Raw genomic sequence first — 22,021 nt, forward strand, 5'->3', positions numbered from 1 at the left:
CTTTGTCTTTATGCTACACTGAGAGTGGGTCAATTCTAGCCCAACACCTGCATGCACACCATGGTGTCCTGCTGTCCTCTTTAGACAGTCTGAAAACCAACAGCTGTTGGTGCCATGGGCTGACACAGGTCTTCAATACATACCCCTTTCACAGGCATCCTCGTGGAGACATGCCTTTCTTTTCCAAAGACACAATCCATAACACTTTCTCTCTGCCACTAGCTCACGGTCACTCTCTGCTCTGCGTGGCTCCCTCTCTTTCATCTCAGAAAGAGTGGTGAGGCATTGACACAGGCTGCCCAGTGGCAGAGGCGGTGGTGGAGTCACCATCCCTGGAGGTGTTCAAGAACTGTGGAGATGTGGCACTGAGGGGCATGGTTTGTGGCATGGTGGGGGCAGGTTTACAGTTGGACTGGACGAACTTAGAGGTCCTTTCCAATATTAATGATTCTGCAGTTCCATGATTTCTCACCCCCCCCCCCCCCCCCCCCCCCCTTCCAGCTGCAGTTGCACAGCTCTGTTTACTCTCCCTCAATCTGCTTTCCCAGAAGCACACCCAGCTAGCTCATGGCTCAGCTCTGCCAGAGGTGGGTCCCTGTTGGAGCAGCTGGAGCTGCTCTGCTCTAACACGGGGCAGTGCTGGGCCCCCCACACAGAGGACAGCCCGTACCCCCTGCTACAAAAGCTTGCCGTGTAAATCCAATAAACAGGAAAGCATCACCTGCCCCTCCCTGCAGACAGGAGAGAGGTGAGGACATCCAGCAGTGTGGCACGGAGCTGATGAGCGCAACCAACCCATCGTGCTCTGCTCTCGGGGTAGGGGTGGGAACACCCCCTGCCGCCCCTCCTGCACCGCCGGTGGGGCAGTAGCGCTGCGTCCACCCCACACCTGTACCCGCGGTGGGGCGCGACCCCCTCCCTCACTACCAGGGAGAGGATACAGTACCGCAGGGGGGGCACACAGCTCCCGCCCACCCCGAGGGGACGCGGCAGCTCTTCCCTCAGCTCCTCCGCCGCCGCCGGTCCCGGTCCCCCTCTGCTGCCGCCGGGCGTCCACCCCATGGCTGCGGGACGGGCCGGGGCCGTGCCTCCACCCCCGCTGCTGCTGCTGCTGCTTGCGCTGCCCGGCCCGGGGCCGGCAGGTGAGTGCGGGGCACTGCGGATGGAGATGGGGCGGGGGAGTCCCGGGGTGGCGGGGGGAGAGCGGAGCACAGCCCCGGGTGAAGTCTGAGCCCCCGTCCGGGTGCGGGGCTGAGCTGAATGTGCCTGCGGGGGGCTGGGTGCTCAAGAGGGCGATCGGAAGAGAGTGTAAAATAGGCATCGATAGAATAACTAATGATTCTTTTTCTTCCTCTTCTTCTACTTATTTTATTTTTTTATTTTTTTTAGAAGTTGTTATTATTATCTGTAAAAAATTGAAGCCTTTTCTGCTGGAATAGCTTGAGACAGGAACTTGGATGGAAGCAAATAGGGTTTTATTCACTTGCTTTGTTTGGAAACAGGAGTGTGTCTTTTGGCAAGAGCTAGATGTCATGTATTGATTTCCCTTTTTGCTCTTTGAGCCTTTACATACTTATATATAGACTTAAATGCTGCATTACCTCAAGAGAATAGGAGCAATAACTCTCAGGTAGCCTTTCCTGCCCTCGTCCCTGTGCATTCTGGAATCACAGAATCATTCAACTTGGAAAAGACCTTTATGTGCATCAAGTCCAACCACTATCATGGTCTCACGGGCAATACTGGTAGTAGATGAATGGTTGGACTAGATGATCTTGGAGGTCTTTTCCAAACTTACTGATTCTATGATTCTGTGACCCACTGAGTCCCACCATTACCATGTCCCTTAGTGCCACGTCCACATATTTCTTATACCTTCAGGAATGAGGACACCATTACTGCCCTGGGCAGACCATTCCAATGCCTGACCACCCTCTCCATGAAGAAATTCTTCCTAAAGTTTCCATACGATGAGTATGGGCAGCTGCTCAGGCAAAGCTGATGATAAAATGGTACCAGAGTGTGTGAACCTTCATTGCCTCCCTGAAGAGATTTAGTCTAGATGTTAGGAGGAAATTCTTTATTCAGAGGGTGGTGAGGCACCAGCACAGGCTTCTCTATCCCTGGAGGTGCTCAAGGCCAGCCTGGATGGGGCCCTGGGCAGCCTGGTATAGTTGGTAACCCTGGCATATGACAGTGATGTTGGAACTAGATGGTCTTTAAGGTCCCTTCCAACTCAAGCCATTCTGTGATTCTATGAACCCTCCCCAAACTCCCTCAGCTCTGAGACTCTCTGATCACCATCATTGCCCTCCTCCTTGGCTATTTAATTACAACACTGCTGTTGTAGTTTTATCTAGAGAGATACATCTTGCAGGATGTCTGGGAACTCTAGTATTTTTCTTCCTTATTCAGCATTAACTTTTTGGTTCTCATCTCCTCTTCTGTCCCATAAGCCATTTGCAAAAGATGGAAACATTGCTATAACCACATATGTTCTTCTTCAAGGGTAGGGGAGCAATGTCATGGATCTTCATCGTCCCCATTCTTTCTCCTTCTGATGCTGCACAGCTACAGGTACATACCTCAATCAGTCAAGATCACCCAAACAGGCATTTGTGTTAGTTTAGAGTTAGATTTCTCTCTCCTATCAGTTTGTTTTTCTTCCTCTGTGGACTCAGACAATCTTATGTGATCCTTGGAGAGGAAAGCACAGCTGAAATGTATGGTCCTTATATATATTGCCTAGAAAGAGACAGGAATAAAACAGCATAATTATTGTAAAATATAGCTGTGATGGTTGGAAACATTCCTACTCACAACCTAGGAAACATATAGAAAGATAAGAGCCATATATTTATTTCCAAGACAAATATTTCCGTAGCCTGAAAGTGAAATGTCTTCCTAGTGCATTTAACTGTGGGCTCTTGGGTCAAGTCAGTACATCTTCCATTCCAACTGGAAAAGAGCACAAAATAAATACTGTTAGAAGGAATGCTCAGAATTGCACTGGAGCCAACCAAAAGCTTTAATGTTGGTGGAAAGAAGAGAATTTATTTGGAAAGAAATAACTTTTTGTCCACTCTGCTACCTGATAAGTTATAGCTGTGGATTAAAAGTAGTTCTTCTGAATGACATAGCTGGGGTGACACCATGAGAAACCAGAACAATGATGGAAGCACTGGCACAGGTTACCCAGAGATGTGGTGGATGCTCTGTCCCTGGAGACACTCAAGGTCAGGCTGGATGGGGCTCTGAGCACCTGATGGAGCTGTAGGTGTCTCTGTTTATTGCAGGGGTGCTGGACTAGATGGCCTCTCAGGGTCTCTTCCAACTCAAATGATTCTATGATTCTGTGATTCTATGACATAAGAGAATATAGCACAACAGACAAACAAAACATCAACCAACAACAACACAAAACCAGCAGAAAGAATAACTATATTCCCATGAAATTCATCGTCATGGAGATCTTTCCTGCTTTAAAATAACAATCCAATTTTGAGTGGGCTTGTAGACTTACTCTCCCTTGATCGTATCTCAAATTAATGTTCCCCTGCCAACAACTTGAATGAGATAAATGCACCATTAACAGCTGTTCTAAGTATAGTGAACACATCAGAATTATCTGTTTTGTGCAGTTATCAACCTGTCAAGTTGTATTGTAACCAATCATAGATCTTCTGGACAATAACAATTCACCTAATAAACTGAGTGTAACAGAATGTCAGTTGAGCTCTTTTCTGTCCTCCCCGCTGCCTGCTGTAAAAAGTATTTTGCATTTATATCTATCAGCAGGCCAGCCAGAGCACTGTGCTTTGGGCAGGAAGCAGTCATCTGCCATGTAAAAACATTTTGAATGTTCTTTTAGAGACTGGTTAATGGAGGAGCATCCTTTAGACCCTGTGGCCTATGCCCATTAGGGGCACACATCCATTCTTGGTCCTGTATGCGTAGCTGGAACTACCCAACTGTCCAGCAAAGACATTGGTGCACCCCAAGCCCTTCCAGCACCCAGGGACTCATGCCGACAACTGAAGGTGCTCTCAGCATCATACTATCAGAGAGCTGAACTATAGAGTATCAGTTTGTGAAAGCACCACTACTCAGTGCTGTTCACAGAAACAATCTGCTGCCATAACAGAAATCCTTTGGAGGTGGTCCAGGACCTACTCATGCAGGGAGTCCTGGTTACTACAGACTGATTTGGCAGTACATGAAAGACTTCTACTAGTTAAAAATAAAAATAAAAACAGGAAAAAAAATCTGGCCCATGCTTTACTAACTGCTCTGTCACAGTCCTCTTCTTTTTTTTTTTTTTTTTTTTTTTTAAGAAAAGAGTTAAAGAGTTTGTGTTGCTGCAGTTCACAGTAATGTAGTAGATAGAAGCTGAGAGGGCTACAGTGAATTTTTTCACTCTCTTTAATTAGTGGTGATTCTTTCTCTGGAGGTTGGTGGCCATGCCTGTGGTATGGGAGTTGAAACTTGATGATCCTTGGGGTCCTTTCCAACCCAAGCCATTCTATGATTCTATGACTCTGATTTCATTGCAGTAAGGATTTCACCCTTCTGTATTAACTGGAAAGAAATAGTTAGGTTATTCTGGAAGAAGATAGTGCTTTGTATGCTGCAACAACAGTGAATGTTGATACACGTCGTGATTGCTTACTGATACCTTAAAAACAATCTCCAGGACATCTAGTAGTTATTCTATTATTAGAATCATAAAATCATCAAGGTTGGGAAAGATCATCTAGTCCAACCTCAACCCACCACCACCATGTCCACTGACCATGTCTCTCAGTACCACATCCCCATGTTTCTTGAACACCTCCAGAGATGTGACTCCACTTCTTCTCTGGGCAACCAGTGCCAATGCTCAACACTCTGAGAAGAAATTTTTCCTCATATCCCACCTGAACATCTCCAGAAAGGGAATGTCCTCTGTTGAAGGACATCTCAGAGACAAGAATCTCTCATTACTTTTTAACCCAATTTTGAGGTCTCCAGGTTGTTTTTTTAAACATGTTGTACCTCAAGTCAATCTTTAGATGCTTTGGATCACACAAATCAGTGGAGGTAATCTGAGGTCTCTCTTCAGCTAAGACCGTAGCCAATTTCTGTTCCAATGCACAGCCCACCTCAGTTCTCAAAATGTTCTATGGAGGAGTACTTTAATTCCCATTTGAGAATGGGAGTCTTGGTACCTCAGTTTTCTCTCTCAGGCACCTTTGAGACAGGGGCAGCCAGTCCTAAACACTCTGCATAGGAGCCAAAACGTTGGTCTGGACCTATAGCTGAGGTTCTGTCCCTGGCACTTCATTCTTTACCTTTGTCACGGTTTGGCCTGGCTCAAAGTTAGATGCCTCAAGCTTTAAACTAGTGACTAAGCCATAATCTCTCCTTCCTTCATTTACATGGATTTATTTTTAGAACTTTCCAAGTATTAAATATTTTCTCTTCTGAACAGTGCTCCAGAATTACCATTTATGTGCATTGTGACCACGCGTACTAGCAAAATGCTAATGCACTGGGATATGGTGTCATATCTTCATTTGTATTATTAAAAACACATATTAACATTATAGCTGCTTATTTAGATGATCATTTCACAGTGTCTCATTTCTAATGACAAATAGAATGTGTCATGTGTCAATGTGGAAGCCTATGTTTCTGGGTTAAGAGTCTGAAACATCAGTTGTCCTTGTACCAACGCTCATACAAGGCAACAAATTCAAGGCACCGCGTTGTGTTTCCTTGTACATAATAAACTTTTGCATCTAACTCATTTGCTTAATATGTGGAGGACTAGTTAAATATTCCCCCAAAACTCTTTTCTTTGCTTTACAAGTATGTCTCCTATCTTGCTGATTATTTTGAAGAAGAATCAGTAGGATAGCTTGATTTTACCACAGAGACATTTTTCATGTTTACTTGGAGGACTGCTGTAGATTCAGAAGTAAATTCAGTATTTTCAAAACTCATGAAAATGTAGCTGATGGTTTCATAAAGTACTGAGGATTGATCGCATGGAGTTATCTGTTAAATTTCAAGAATCCTGTAACAAAGAAAATTATTCAGACTTAGCCAAAGGCACACGGCTCTTCTTGAGTTTGTTTGCAAGGGAGCTGGGAAAAATCTGATTCTGGATGAAGCTATTAAATAAACTAAATACTGGGCAAGGCTAAAAAAAATAAATAAAGATCTAAGTAAATTAAAAAAGCCCACAAGTACTAGCAGATGATTTACTTGGCTGGGAAGAAAGCTAATGAATGACACAACACTGGAGACCTCAGCGGAACAAAACAAATTACAGTCCAACTCTACACAAATTAACTTCAGATAACTGCAAAGCCTCTGAGCATCCTCAGCTTGCTTTACTGTTGGTTCTTTATTTAAAATCTCCAAGAAGTAACTACTGGGTACATCTGCTTGTCCATCAGAATCAACAGATGAACCAGACATCTCTGCATTTGAGAATCTTGCGAGTTCCACACTTCCTTTTAATAAATACCGTTTCTCCAAGATATGAGACCAAGGGATCAGATCACCTCCTATTGCAATCAGCTCAGGGACATAGAATCATGAAATGGTTGAGGATAGAAGGGACTTCTTGGTCACCTGGCCCAACCCCTGCTCCAGCAGCAACACCCAGAGCAGGGTGCCCAGCACCACATCCAGGAGGCTTTGGTACAGGATTCCTGATGTGGCCGCTCCAGTATTAAGCAGAGGGGAAGGATCACCTCTCTTGACCCGCTGGCAATACATTTTTCATGCACGCCAGGATATCAATAGCCTTCTCAGCAGTAAGGGCATATTGCTTTCTCCTGTTCAGTTTCATGTCCACCAGGACTCAGGCCCATTTCTGCAGAGCTGCTTTCCAGATGGGTACCCCCGGCACGTGCTGGTGCCTGGGACTGTTGCTCCCAAGGACAGGAATCCATTTTTTCAATCTGATGAGCCATGGGCCATTCAAGAACGAGGAGAAGAAGAAATCGGGCTGTATTCAACACAAGCAAAGGAGGCAAGTTCCCTGCACTGGAGTAGACTGAAATCTAGGTTTTAAGCTGAAGTTACAAGTGCAGACATGCCCCAGGTTATACGAGCAGTGTCAGGGGACCAGATGCACCACAGAACCTCTGTGCTGTGCTGCATGGCTGTTCCATCTCTCCCCATTTCCTTTCCCAGTGCAGCTAAGGTTGGATACACCCCTGTGAAACCTGTGAAACCAGGATGGAGCATTCCAGATTCTTCTTTTACCACTTCTACTTTGAAATGCCAAAGAATACATTTTGAGATATCTCATTGTTTCTTGCCTTACCTGGAAACTAGACATAAATAAGTAGTTTCACAAGCAGCAGAAATGATGGAGCCTGCTTTCCTGTGACCTTTTGTCTCCTGTTTGGATTTTTCTGCATCCATGAATGTAAGCTTTTTTCCAAGCTATTTCTCCTGCAATAGATGCAAAGAGGTGTGATAGGCGGATTAGTACGAGCTCCAGCAAATGAAGAATCACACTCACAGTCATCACAAAATGAGCAACAAAGCAGTTGATGTTCCTAGAAGTGCAACATGCAATAAGAAAACTGTTCAGATATTTTGCTTCAACAGATTCCCTGCAGGAGAAAAGGGAACTTTTGCTTCATCTAGGCCCTGACACTGTTGCGCAGAGCTGTGGTGCCCCATACCTGGAGGTACTCAAGGCCAGGTTGGATGGGCCCTGGGCAGCCTGAGCTGGTGGGGCAACCAGCCCATGGCAGGGGGTTGGAACTGGGTGGACTTAGGGGTCCCTTCCAACCCAAACCATTTTGTGATTCTATGGCTTTTATTTCCTACACTGGTATCAATGCGTCGGCAGTTACACTGAACGTGCCACAGCTTTAATCCTGTTTGGCTAATTTAACTTTTCTACCTGGAGCTGGACCTGGAAATAATTGTTTAGAAGAAGCATGTTAAAGGAGATATTTAGAACCAGACATTACTGGAAAAAGTGTGTCTTTGTTTAGGACTTAGTAAACATGGGTGACAGATGTTAAGAATGGCATATTATAGCAGATGTTTTCTGTATGTAAGGAATATGAAGCATTAGGGTTACAACACAGTGAATGTATTATTTGTTAACCTTTCTGGCAGGTGCTGAAGGGAGGGCATATACATGGAGACGTAATTTCCATAAGAGTATGTGAGGAAGATTAATCACCCTGCATCTTGGGTCAGATCCTCGGCTGACGTGAGCTGATGTAATTCCACTGGACTCAGTGCAATTATGCTGATTTATACCAGCTAAGGACATCATACCTACCCCTGTACTTACTATGTTTTTCTAATTAAAATTGAGACCAGAACGTTAGTTGTGTTCAGCACTCCTTCAGGAGTTATTCCCTCATTTTAATTAAAAAAATAAAATATCATAACCCTCATATCTTAAAATGAAAGTTACAGTATGTAGCTGTACACACGACATGAGGGGAGGAGGAATTATTCCTGAGAGTCTCAGTTTGCAATTTTTATTCTCCATCATTTGGGAATTAAAATCAATTATTAACATCCCAAGGGGTTCCCAGTCAATACAAGACAGGAAACAGTTTGAAGTAAGTTTGATAGGATCACCATAATAAGAACCTCCTGCAGGTTCTGGAGAAAGTAAAAAGTTAGAAATTACTTACAATGAACTGTAAGTATCTAAACCAAATCCCTTTAAATCTCTGTAACATACCTTAGGGATCTCGTAAACTTGAGTCACCATCCCTGCATGTATTTAAAAACCATTTGGATGTGGTGCTCAGGGACATGATTTAGCAGAGGGTTGTTAGTTAGGGTAGAATGGTCAGGTTGTGGTTGGACTCGATGATCTTTAAGGTCTTTTCCAACCTGAGCAATTCTATGATTCTGTGAAATAATTTTAAAAGTGGTTTGTTCTTTTTTTGGATGTTTAATACTTTCAAAGCTGCACGTGATATACAGAGAGAAGAAGAAAACATTTCAAAGCACTTGTGTGACTTCTTCTTCCAAACCATATCCTCAGAGTTGCTCCCATGCACCCACTCTTTGGTGGAAAGTGTCTTTCTTATAATTCACAGACCACAAAAGGAGTGAGCCCCGGTAGTATCTCCAAAGCAATAATTGGCCACTTTCATACCCTAGAAGATAAACTGGAAAGCATTCTTGTCACTTGGAAATGCTCTGTTTACTCTCCTGTGTGATAGTAATGATTAGTCCTACCAGAAATTATGAAAAACCGCCAAGTTGCATTTGAAGCATAGCGTTTTCTTCATCTGTTCTCTAATGCTTTGCTTGTCCCAAGATGATTTTGCTCTCTGCAAGTCTGATTTAATGATACTCGCTCTTTATCTTTGCACTAAAGGTTACACCTCAAAGATATGTAGGAACTAAAAAGACATACAGGACACAAAACTTTTATTTTAAGCTGTATTTAAAAGTCCTACAAGCAATTCCATGCTGCTTTAGGCATTCAGCTACCTGGGGAGGTCTGCGCTCAGCCATTGGACACACGGGCTCATGGAAAGCTGGGCTGATTAAAATGTGCTTTTAGATATCTATTGTAATCCACAGAAGAAGCTGAGGGACTGATCTCAGCTGGCTAGAATATCTGAGAGATTGTTTTCAGACAAATATATTGGGATTTTCCTGCTTCCTTTGGGAATCTATGAGTCTGAACGACCTCAGTGAAACTAATTATTTTTTTTCCTCTAATTCATCCTAAATTTTCCTTCGCATAACTTCATCCTATTACTCATAGTCTTACCTCATGGCTTATCGTCCCTCTGAAATTTAAACTTACATATGCCTGTATGGTAGCGACGTTGTATGTCCCCTAACTCTTGTCATTAAATTATGGTATCTTTGGCTAGATTTTGAAAATATTTTTTCTATTGAACATCATTTTTGTTGTGTCACTAATATGTAACTAATTGCTAATTTATTCCAAATATCTGCCAGTCCCCTAACATCTTTCCATTGCTCTGTTGCCACCCATCTGAACAGTCTATTAATGTTGAATGCTAAGTCAATGTTGCAACAAAGCTGCACCATAAATATATATAATTCTAATTAAAAAAAAAAAAAAACATAAAGGTAGTGTTATATGGTGTTTAAAAGGGGCAAATCAACTCATTCCTCTTCCCACACTCCATTTGCTTTAGTGGTCTAGCGTGATCTCACTGTCTTCTCTTTTACATCCCATTTCTTTGTGACTGTATCAAATGTGAAATAGAAGCAGAGTTTTCATTGAAAGAGAGTAAATACTCAGGGAAAAAGGTACACTGAGTCATTCTACAGGTGGGACAGGAAGGAAAGCAGGAAAGCTAATTTTGTCTTGGTTATTTTTCATGTGGCTGACACTCTTGGTACACATCAGGGATGATTCACCCACCTCTTCAGCTCTGATTAAGCCATTAACGTCCCAAAGCAAAAGCACTGCATTTCCTTCCCTCTCCCCTCCACTTGAAGCGTCTTGCCCAGCAGGTGACACTTCTGTAATGGCAGGAGATGGAAGCCACTGCTGTATCTCTTCCTTCAGTAGGCTCCAGGGCTCTGCAGGGGTCACAGTCAGCATGAAACAACTTGTGTCACTAGCTCAGTGGGACCATGGTGTGGCACAAAGAAATGTGCTAGCAGAGGAGCTTCTGCAGGCGTGTTTTCCTTCAAGACAAAGCTACCCAACACCATTAGGGGTGGTTTATCCTAAAGAGAAACCATTGCATCTTTCTATTTGCCAGCTGATTTTTACACCTTTGTTTCCTCTCAGTTTGTATTTCCAAGCCATTTTGCAGAGCCAGGATCATTTACAACGCAGGCTGTGGCAATTACCATGTTCCAGAATTACCACCAGCAGCATGCAGAGAGAAGTCCAAGAGCCTGGCTCAGCAAAGCAGCCAGGAAATGTGCTCTGCGGGTTGTGGTGGTATCAATCTCAGGACTATCAACATTGCTAAGAACCAAGGGCAGTGTTTACCAACTAAACCACTTATTTTCTTAAATATGCAGTAAAAGGAGCAAGAGATTCTGTTTCCTGGTCTCTGGAGGACCGTTAGCTCTTGGCTCCTGGGACATCGGTGGTGGCTGTCCAAAAAAGTACAAGCAGAGATGTGTCTTGGGGGTCTTGGCATTTTCACTGCTGCTAAGTGTTATATATAAATCCTTCTTCTATTTCTTTGTCTTTTGATATGGGGTGAACTGTTCGCGAGTGACTTGGAAAACAGAGTATTGCAACTTGTTTTACAAATAGAGATAGCAATGGAGATGTTAAATCAGGGGAAATTATTGTATTTATTGGAATTATTAGAAGTTCAGTTACATGCATTTTTTTTATTAAACACTTTATGTTCCAGTGGATTACAGAGCTTCTTAACCATGAAAAATAAGCAGAGTAAACATAAGGGAGATCCCCAAGATCAGGGATACCTCTTTAAAATATGTTTTCTTATTTGTGTTCTTTAATAGCTTGGGTGACTATGACTCAAAGAAATGTGAACAGCTGAACTGCATTTGGAATTTCATAGTCCAGACAATAAAATCCAGTCACACAGTAGAGGCTTCATCGAATAATTTTCCTGAAGGATGTCATCATTTTCAATTGCACTCATCTTGCAAAATTAGACAATCCGTGATATTTCCTACAGTTCTGTGGGACAAATAAACCAGATCCAAAGCACAGTCTTCTGGCTATTTTGTATCTGACCCAGAGCCAAAGCTCTGGGGGTCTGAAACCTTACCTACAACAAGAGATCACATTGGATCCAAACTTCATAACATGGGCAAGGTGAAGCCAGGTGAAAGTCTCATCAGTATTCCTAATATTATGCGATGAATTACAGGGTTTCAGCTAAGGAAGCTAAGGAAGGAACAAATGAAAATGTTACTAAAGAGCTTATCAATCGTTTTACTTCAGGATTTAATCAAGCTGTTTGAAAAACCTGTTTTCATAAAATGCAAACATATCAGTATTTTCTGCTCAGGTGGCTGCCATGAGAAATAAGACTCTCCAGGCACTTACTGTTTGCTTTGGAGCTAAACAGAAATGTAAGGCAAGAGTCAGGGAAGGATGGCAGTCAGATTCGCTCTTAAGTGTTTTACGAAACACAGAGATTTTCTGAAGCCTCAAGTGTTGGAGCAGTTGGTCTACACGATAGTCTGAGTTGGAAGAGACCCTTAAAGGCCATCTAGTCCAACTCCCCTGCAATGCACAGGGATACCTACAGCTCCATCAGGTGCTCAGAGCCTCATCCTGACCTTGGGTGTCTCCAAGGATGGGGCATCCACCACCCCTCTGGGCAACCTGTGCCAGTGCCTCAACACCCATTGTAAACAACTTTTTTCTTATATCCAGTCTAAATCCTCTCTCATGGAGGGCTTCTATTTTTCCTGTTATTTCTTTAACAGCTGTGGAGTGTCATTCTTACATAGTATCATTCAAAATGTTATCCAGCTTCACCATAAAATGCTTCATACATTTTCTATCACAACAGAAGCACTAAGAAAAACAAGAAATTAAAAGAAGATGTTTAATATTTTTCACAAATGCTTTGGATTTCACTTTCTTGAGTAAAAGGCAAAAGATTTGTGGTAAGGGTGGGGTGAGGAGGTCTGTAGACTGTGTTTCAGTGCTAATTGCAGTTATGAACCAGTGTTCTACTTCTTCAGAAGCGCGCTTAGATACCAATCACTATTTACACATAGTATAGCAAAATCTTTTTGTCTTTTCTTACTATTAGCACCAGCAGCCTGATGGCACATGGGTCCTCAGCTTATATATCTTCTTGAAAATGTTCTTGATAGTCTATCCCACGTACCTACAGAATTTTCTTCCCATTTATTTCCACTCAATCATATCTCCTGCCTTCTGACCTATTGTGTTAATTCTCCCACGTCCAGCTGACTTACATATAGGAACCTTTGTTTTTGTATCTTTATGTCTGCAGAACATGTCACGCTCAATGGAGCTGTACAGAGAGCCATCTGCTAGCTGGATGCCATGAGTTTTGAGCAATCTAATACCTGAAGTTACTGCACTGTGCTCATCTAGCACATTCTTACACATCGCAGGCATTATGAGATGATTGCTATGAACTGGAGGTGGCAACGACTTGCTGAGCACAGTCATCTCCACAGGAGAAGATGTGGTTTCACACTGTTATGCAGTGTTTGATGAACAGGTGGCTGAGTTTGGCTCTGATGAGTTGCGGGGTGAATTACAGGTTTGGAGTGGCAAAATGGCAGATGGAGACCTTTGTGAACAGCTGGAGACTTTACTGCTAATCTCATCTCTATTGAGATGTTCTTGGCATAGAGCTCTGTGACAGGAGGAATTGCAGTGTCTGGTGACTGGCCAGAAAACCTGAGCATCAAATCTATCTTGAGCAAGGAGATGAGAGAGCTGCAGACCCTTTATGTGGAAAAGAGTTTAGTGTGGACACAGAATTGTTTTGCAAAGAGCCACATGATCTCAGTGAGCGCTCTCCAGAGTACTGTGGACATTCAAGAGGGAAATAATCCCTGGTCTTCACATCAACATATCTGAGTAAAGAACATGCTGTAGCCCGCGTGTTTCCTCTTAGTATTCAAGGAATTTTGAAAGGACTTTGTGTATTCTTAGAAGTCTCTCGAAGTAGTACTAGTACTTGTATCCTAGTAATGAACAATTGAATTAATTGTGTCAAAAATGTGGATGCCAGACTTCACTTGACATCTCATTCCATTGGGCATGCAAACCCTGCACTACACGTTCATTACTGCACTACAGCAAGATCTTGCACACATTTGCCATCTCGCAAGGTGTCCCAAGGCCACCGTACAGGCTTTGCCTTCAGGAGAGGTTTGCATTCAGGAAGATCTAAATATCAGGTGTGACTGGTACTGTAATCCACCGGAGAGGAGACAAACCCATAGGAGCCCAGAGCTATAAGTGCTACCTGTGCTCCACCAACATGTCTCTGTGAAGTGATGGCAGTGCTGGTCTTTTCCATTTTGCCACAAACAAACACAAATTCGGGCCATTCAAGAAAATGTATTCTGACAAAACAGGTATCCTTTAAGATTGTCCTCCTAAGAGGATAATCACTTAACCTCAGCCTGAGTTCAACTCTACTTCTCTCAGACATCTTGATCCCAAGCATTGCACACAGTACTCACAGTAAAGAAACGAGTTGTAAAAAATAACTTCAGATGCTCATCCCAAATTCTTTCCAAATCACTTAACATGCTCGTAGGGGAGGTCAGTTTTAGTGCACTGATTTACATCAAAGAAAAAAAAGAATAGCAAAAATCCTGTGTGCAGTTCTGCAGATGTGCCTTTCTATGACCAAGGGCTTTATCTACAATTCAGTAACACATTAAATATACTGAGGCAGCTTTGTCCTGAAAATTTTTAGTGTGAGAAGACAAACAGCAGAATTTGAGTAGGTGAGAAGACAGACAAAGCACACACAATTCTGCTTATGTGAACAGCCTGTTTTTATGGCCTCTTCAATTTTAAATGCTATAAGTAGAGCAGAACTGCACTCCACCCAGCATGTGCTGGCTGATTTCAGAAGGAGAGAGGATTAGGTCTTCAAGAGGTATTTCAAAGACTGTAACTTTAAAGCTGAGCTCAGAGTTGCAAAGTATAAATGGGAACATGAGAATGTAAAAACAATTATAAAAAGATAAGCTGTGTTCCCCAGGGTTCAGCATAGGGCCAATTGTGTTAAATATATTTATCAAAAATATTGATAAAGGGATTGAGTGCACCCTCAGTAAGTCTGCAGATGATACAAGTTGGGCAGAAGTGCTGAACTGCTTGAGGGTAGGAAGGCTCTGCTGAGGGACCTGGATAGGCCAGGTCCATAGGCTGCATTCAGTTGCATGGCATTCAACAGTGCTAAATGCCAGATGCTGCACTTGGGTCATAACAAGCCTATGCAGCAGTAAAGGCTTGGGGAAGACAGACTGATGACTGGACTTGATGATCTTCAGGGTCTTTTCCATCTGAAATGATTCTACGATTCAATGAATATGTGATAAAATTACTGAGAGCAACCTGATGAAGACAAAAGCTGGTCAGCAGAGATGTGTAGGTCCTTGGGTGTAAGGGCATGTAACCTGGGGATGGTGCAACAGAGGAGTAAAAGCTGAGATCAGCCTCTTCTTCTCTTCCTTGCAGCCTTTTTTCCCCATCCCTGTCTGTAAGAGTGATGCTTGCTGCTTTCCCTTCCTTGGTGGAACATCTTACTGATAAAGAATAGCAAAGTCTGCACTGTGGGTAGCCAAGCTGGCAATCAATCTGTTATTAAATCAAGGGGCAGAGAAACTTAATAGGAAAAGTCAACAGTGCAGGGAAAGAACAAGCCTGAACAGCCCTCTGTGTTCTCCCTGGGCAGGACGAATGGCTCTGCCACTTCTTGCATCTATGCAGGGAGGCTGAGCATGCAATTAGCATATCATTTATTTGCTGAAAGAGGGGGCTTGTATGCCAACAGCAGCTTCAATAGACATGATCCCAGGCAGTTGCATTCCCTCTTTCTCTGGCGTTGCCATGCATACGTTTCTACAGTCACTGAGGCGCAGAAGTAAACATGAGTTAGGTGAAAAATGAACCTGGACTTGGAGAACAGTACAAAGAAAAATGAAGGCCTGTTTTGTCATTCACAGATGCCAGGCCTCCTTGTGTCACTATTCAAATTCTTTGGCAGTCCGTCACATTTTGCACCGACTTTTCTTTCTCCATTGGTTCAATGCAAGGGCTGCTCTTGTGTGTTTCTGTTGCAGGAGAAAGAAGTCACCCTACTCACAGACCCACCTTCCCCATTTGGAAGCACTGGGCACCCACTTAATGAGCCCTCAAACAACACGGCTTGAAGTCTGTATGTGAGACAACACAAAGAGCAGGAAAAAAAAACAAAGCAAGTGAAAAGGAGAAAGTAACAGTGGCATTCTAATAAATTTAGCCAGTTTTAACCATATTGAATGTAGCCAGAATCAAGCCCACAGATCCACATGCTGACTCTGCTGGGGAGTGTTTTGTCTGGCATCATAACAGAGATGAGTGTTTAATTAGTGTGATCCTGAGATCCGTGGGATGTCGGCACAGTAGGAGCAGTGGCTGCACTTCAAGACCTCCCATTTAAAGTAGCTGAAGTGCTGGGGAAAGAAGTTGTAGATGAGAAATACCAATATAAGCCACCAAATATTCCAGACTTCAATCTAATCAGAATCCCTGTTCTGCTCACAAGATGAGGCACGGAAAAATCTGGCCCCTATTAAAGAAAAGCTCTCAATTAAAATGGTGATTTTAGTAAAGCTTCCAAAGGAAAATCCTATTTAAAGCTCCTGTTTCCTCATTTTGATAGATTCCCCTGGGAAATGTACATAAGGATAACTCCTTTAGAAAACACAGCATGCTATCCTTTGTACTTAGATGAAATTGCACATGGAAAATCTAACAGCTTGACCTTCTTTTTGCTAACAGCAGAGAGATACAGGTATGCAGAATGCACAACATATATATAGAAAAATAAATCATCTGGGCCAAAGGAAAGAAAATAAGCTCAGGGTTAAAGAAGAAGACCAAAAAAATGGGGTGAGTTTTGTTTCTGCTCTAAATTTGAGAGCAGGATTCTGCATGGTCACATCGTGCAAAAATCATTGTACCTTTGTTAATGGAGTATGAGTGTCTGAGCAGAAATCAGACTTACAGCTGGCTGGGCAGAGGGGAAAACGTGCCACCTTGAAAATCAGCCCTCTTTGTGACAGTGATCAAATAACTTCAAAAACAATACCAGTATGATATGTTCTATATAACCCATAGACAGAAATGCCTATGCTGTAAAGTATAGAACTATACAGGAATGTTGATAAGCCAGGAACCGGAAAGGAAAACAGAAAGTAGTCTTAGACACAGATTTTAGACCAATGTGATCACATTCTTAACCCAAGCACAGGAGTTAGGGTAAGCACATATGTGCTTTACACCAAGGATCATAAAGGAATGGTATTGCAGAGCTCCGGATTGATACCTAGAATTGGTTTGGATGCAGAGTAGCAACTCAGCGGCCAAGAAGGATGTGGTCTGAGCTGCTGGAACATTGTGTTGTTGGGGTTGTTTCTGGGGGGGAGGGGGGCTTTTGTTTTGTTTTGTTTTGTTTTTTTTGTCTTGTTTTGTTTTGTTTTCCCAGCAATATTTTGGAGAAAAGGTGGTATATTTTTGATTTAAAAAATCATAGCCAAAAATAATAATGCACGTCAGCAGTGGATTGCCCAAGGTCAGATCCTGAGTGTCCATAGTTCTAGAGGTTATTTCTTGCATGCATGTAATGCAGGGTAAGGGCCAGTGTCCAGGAGAGTCCAAAGGAACTGATGAAGCTAAATCAAGGTCAAGGCACGTCAAACATCTCACCTTTCAATAACAGGAAATATTCCAACAACATTTGCAGGTACGATATCAGCCTGTCCTCATATTCACTGCACTGAACTTGTTTTCAATTCCCATGCCACCCATAGGGATATTTCCACAGAACCAGCTTTAATAACGGTTTCATATTTTCTTTTTCCAAGAATGAAAAGCGTCATGTGTGGGATTCGTTTGACCAGATATAGCCATCTGTTTCCAAGCTAGTCAGCTCTGACTTCCTTTAGAATCTCCGCAGAGAAAAAGCACTTTGAGGGAGAGATTTGTCTCACGCTAAGGACAGCTACAATGAGGCATATTGACTGTGCATTCTAAGAGCTCGTTTCTTGCTTTTCATTGCAAGGAAGCTGAGAGTCACCAGCTTCTTTTTCCTTTTCTAAGTACCTTTGTGAAGTAGTAACTCTTCTTGAGTAACCTTTGTGCAAGGCTAAGGGCTTTTGTTCACCTCCTAATGCAGTTTCTGATTTGTGACTACTCTGTCATTATCAGGTGAGAACACGGAGTTGCCTCCCTTCTCTGCAACAGGAGGACAGCACCCCGCCCCAGAGGATACGGTGTCACCAGTTCTCAGTGCTACAGTCATAATCATTGTCACCGTCGTCATATCTGGGAGTGCTTACCTGTGCTTCCTGAAATACATCTGCTCTGGATGCTGCAAAGCTACCCAGGTGGTACCTACCAGAAGACTCGATCCTAGCAGGTCTGAAGAACAAGTCTAGCCTCACCTCAACATCCTATCGGGTGATTATTGAGCTGTGCTAAGGCACTGCTGTAACTATGAAATATCAGAAAGCAAAGGAGACTGCTATTCAATCAAGTTATTCTTGAAATCTGCTATTTGTAAGTTAGTTGTAGGATTCTGTATTTAAGCTGTGTCAGAGAGGCAGGAGGGAATAAAGTAGTACTTAGTTCTGCTGTGCTGAGTGTAATGATAAGGTGATATTTTCGAACTGGATCTTGATCTGTTGTCCCAGGACAACGCAGTACTCAACCTAGAACACATAAGATGGAACATTCAGAATTTCTCATGGATGATGGCAGCACTGAGGGACATTGTTTAATGGGCATGGTGGTGATGGGTTGATGGTTGGACTTCATAATCTGAGAGGTCTTTTCCAACCTTAATGATTCTATGTTTGGCTTGTTCTGTTCTATGTTTGTTCTACTTAATATGAAGGATTTCCCACACTGTTTCCTTTGTACACGTAGTTGGTTCTTCCTAGGTATAAGGAATCTTCTTCAGAAGTTTTCTGGTGAATTGCTAATATAGGTCACATTTTCCAGCACTATTTGGCACTTTGAAAATGTCTTTCATCCTCTGATAAAATAAGGTTCAATGCACTTTCCTTGATACTGCTCTGCTTTCGTATCTGATAATGAACACAGAATTCCAGAGATCTGCCATTGCTATCAAACATTCTCTATAGGTGCAGTGAGAGAGAAAGAGAACAGGGCTGGATACCTTGAGAGTGTCTGAATTTGGCAAACACAAACTGGACAAACTTTTAGAGCTCCAAAGTCCAGACTTTGGTCTCCATATACAGGTATCTGAATGACACACTACAGTTTGCAATATATCAGAGGGCAAAATAGATGATCTAGTGATCCTCTGACATTAAATATGTGCCAGCAAGTACTCACATTTCTGGCAGCAATAGCTCTCTAAAAGTCCATGTGTTGCTTTTTCCATGCTGTGGAAACATTCCTGATTTGCCTTGTGACCAAGCTGCTACTGGGCATCTATCTGCACCACAACTATATTGAACACTTTGTAAAGTTCTCAGCTGATAACATTATGGCTATGCAAGTGCTATTCCTCCAATTACATGTTCTATCCAGTTAAGTGAATGCTTGAAACACGTTAGCTGGGGTCGGGGTGGAAGGATGAAATAGAAAATGAATGTGAAGTTTTTTGACAGCTGAGAAAATGGTGTTCAGAAAAATATACCAGTGGAATGATTCTTCTTGATGCATGTCAGCTTCAGTTGAACAGGGAAGCACTGAAAAACTTTTTTGGAAGAAAAAGGAAATTTTGGGATTTGCCATGCTGATCCAAAAGGAAAAAGAAGTATAGATAAATAAAGGTAAACATTCAGAGATGGCATGGCATCAAGTCTTTGAAATGTGTGTTGTTTACCGTTAGCATGACCACTTCCCAGTTAAAACAAAACCTGAACACTTGTGGCCTTTGTTTTTACAATAAGAAGCTCAAAAAAAAAAAAAAAAAAAAAAAAAGGGATAATTGAAATACTCATGAGGAAAATCTGAAAGAGAAAACAGCTCTCGGTTTTACAAATCTGCATGTGTGGGATAAGCCACTTCATAGTTTCTGAAGAGTTGAGTTGCCAACACTGGATGCCAGGCAGGTTTTGGACCTAATCTACGTCCTTTGGGCATCCAGCGCTCCTAATCCCAACTGTGAAGATGAAATACAAGAGCCAGAACCAATGTTATTGTGGGGGAGAGCCAACAAAAAACAATGCAGGCCTGCGTTCAGATCTGGATATCGTTGCATGGATAAAATGCGTTATATTTATTCAGATTGCACCTGCTATATCAGCAGTATTTACATTCAAATTAATGGTCATTTATTGTGCCGAGTCAACAGTGCATATTGTGGTTTGTCTCTTAAATCTCCATGTATCTCAGTAGCTGTGTGTAGATACGTCACTAATAGTAAGCAAGAGCTGTTTTGTACCAGATGAAGACTGACCTTGAGAAATCTACTTCACAGCTGTGCATACTGGTGAAGAAAACAAAATAAATCTTGATTTCTCTTTCTTTGTGTAAAATGACCTTTGTGTTTCTATCTCTAAAAATTTCCATGGCTCTTTATTTCACTCCAGATGGCTATTTGTGAATATCATCCAGCAAGCATCAGTGGTCCAAGAAAAGACCACGAGTTCTGCTGGCAGCTATAAATATATGCTGGTGGTTGACAATCTTTTGACAGCTATATTGACAACATGGTGTTTAGCCTTTTGATTGGACTGTTTTCATTAAAACCTTTTCACACATTTTGAGCATTTCTGACTGATACCCCAAATAAAGTCATCACATGCGTAGCTCTGATTCTGCTTGATTATTGATGTGTTTGGGTTCTTTTCATTCCATGTTCCTGCTGTGCTTGTACATAAAGAGGTTTCTCTGCCCAGAGTCATTCTGACATGTGGTCGTCCTGCTGCTGATGCACTTCTGGCTTGGAACAAGGATGTCATCCTTTGTAGGCTGGGCTTGAGAAACCTGGAACTTTTGCTTTTCCACTGATCTTCTGGTGAATATTCTAGAGTGGGTCAGGTTGCCCGGAGAGGTTATGGAGTCTCCTTCTCTGGAGACATTCAAGACCCAGATGGCTTCAAGCTGCGCCAGGGAAGATTCAGGCTGGACATTGGGAAATACTACTTCTCTGAAAGGGTGATCAGGCACTGGAATGGGCTGCCCAGAGAGGTGGTGGAGTCACCAACCCTGGTGGTGTTCAAAGAGCGTTTGGATGTTGTGTTGAGGGACATGGTTTAGCAAGAACCATTGGTGAAGGGTGAATGGTTGGACTGGATGATCCTGTGGGTCTTTTCCAACCTGTGACCTACACCAACATCTTCCATTGCCCTGCCACCTAGCTAAAGATGTAGCTGCAATTTCCTTCTCTTCATCCACTGAGACCCGCTCCACTCAGCAAGTAACTTAATTCGAGTCAACCAGAGAAGAAAAAGTAGATCAGTGGTTGGGGGAGTGCCCTAGGAGACACAGGCACTGCTCTCATTCCCTGGGATTTGCTTCTATATTTGCTGTCAACCTGCAGACAAGAATACACAACCAGTGCTTGAGCAGACTGATGTTTTCCCAGCTCAGCTGCCAGTTCAGCCAGAAAAACGTGGGCCTGGTTCATCTTTAGACCTGTGACACCCCATGGGGCAGTAGTACCAAGCATCATGAAGCTCAGAAGGAGTCCAGAAGAAGTCAGCAAAAAGTGTATCCGGGCATTAGATATGAGGAGATAAGGAAATCTTGCCCCTTAGTCTTCATTTTTTAAGCCCATTTTGCAGAACTCTTCTTTACTCACAAGTCTTTAAAAAACAAGTCCAGATGTGGAATATCAGTACAGGAGAGACATGGAGCTGTTGGAGGAGGAGGGCCACAGAAATGATCCAAGGGATGGAACACCTCTCCTATGAGGACAGGCCAAGGAAGCTGGGGCTGTTCAGCCTGGAGAAGAGGGGAGAACTAAGAGCGGTCTTTCAGTATCTAAAGGGGGCTGTAAGAAAGGAGGGAGCAGACTCTTTAGCAGGGTCTGTGATGATAGGACAAGAGGAAATGATTTCGAACTGAAAGAGAGGAGATTTAGATTGGATACAGGGAAGAAGTTTTTTGCATTAAGTGTGGTGAGGCACTGGCACAGACTGCCCTGAGAGGTGGTGGATGCCCCATCCCTGGAGACACTCAAGGTCAGGCTGGATGGGGCTCAGAGCACCTGATGGAGCTGTACGTGTCCCTGTTCATTGCAGGGGGTTTGGACTGGATGACCTTTGAAGATCCCTTCCAACTGATTCCACTCTATGAAAACCCAGCCCAGCGAGGGGCTCCGTCCCCAGGACGATGCAGAGTTGGCCGCCAGGGGGA

General features: G+C 42.9%; 1 long non-coding RNA gene across 1 annotated transcript; it reads left to right on the forward strand.

Moving 5' to 3' along the window:
- The first annotated feature begins 763 nt into the window (after nt 1-763).
- LOC107052309 lies at nt 764-20,196 on the forward strand. The gene is made up of 2 exons (XR_001464718.4): nt 764-1,142; nt 17,894-20,196. It is a non-coding gene; the product is annotated as an uncharacterized LOC107052309 (long non-coding RNA).
- The last annotated feature ends 1,825 nt before the right edge of the window (nt 20,197-22,021 follow it).

The sequence above is a fragment of the Gallus gallus genome, chromosome 1 (assembly GCF_016699485.2).
Source record: "Gallus gallus isolate bGalGal1 chromosome 1, bGalGal1.mat.broiler.GRCg7b, whole genome shotgun sequence".
NCBI classification, from domain to species: domain Eukaryota; kingdom Metazoa; phylum Chordata; class Aves; order Galliformes; family Phasianidae; genus Gallus; species Gallus gallus.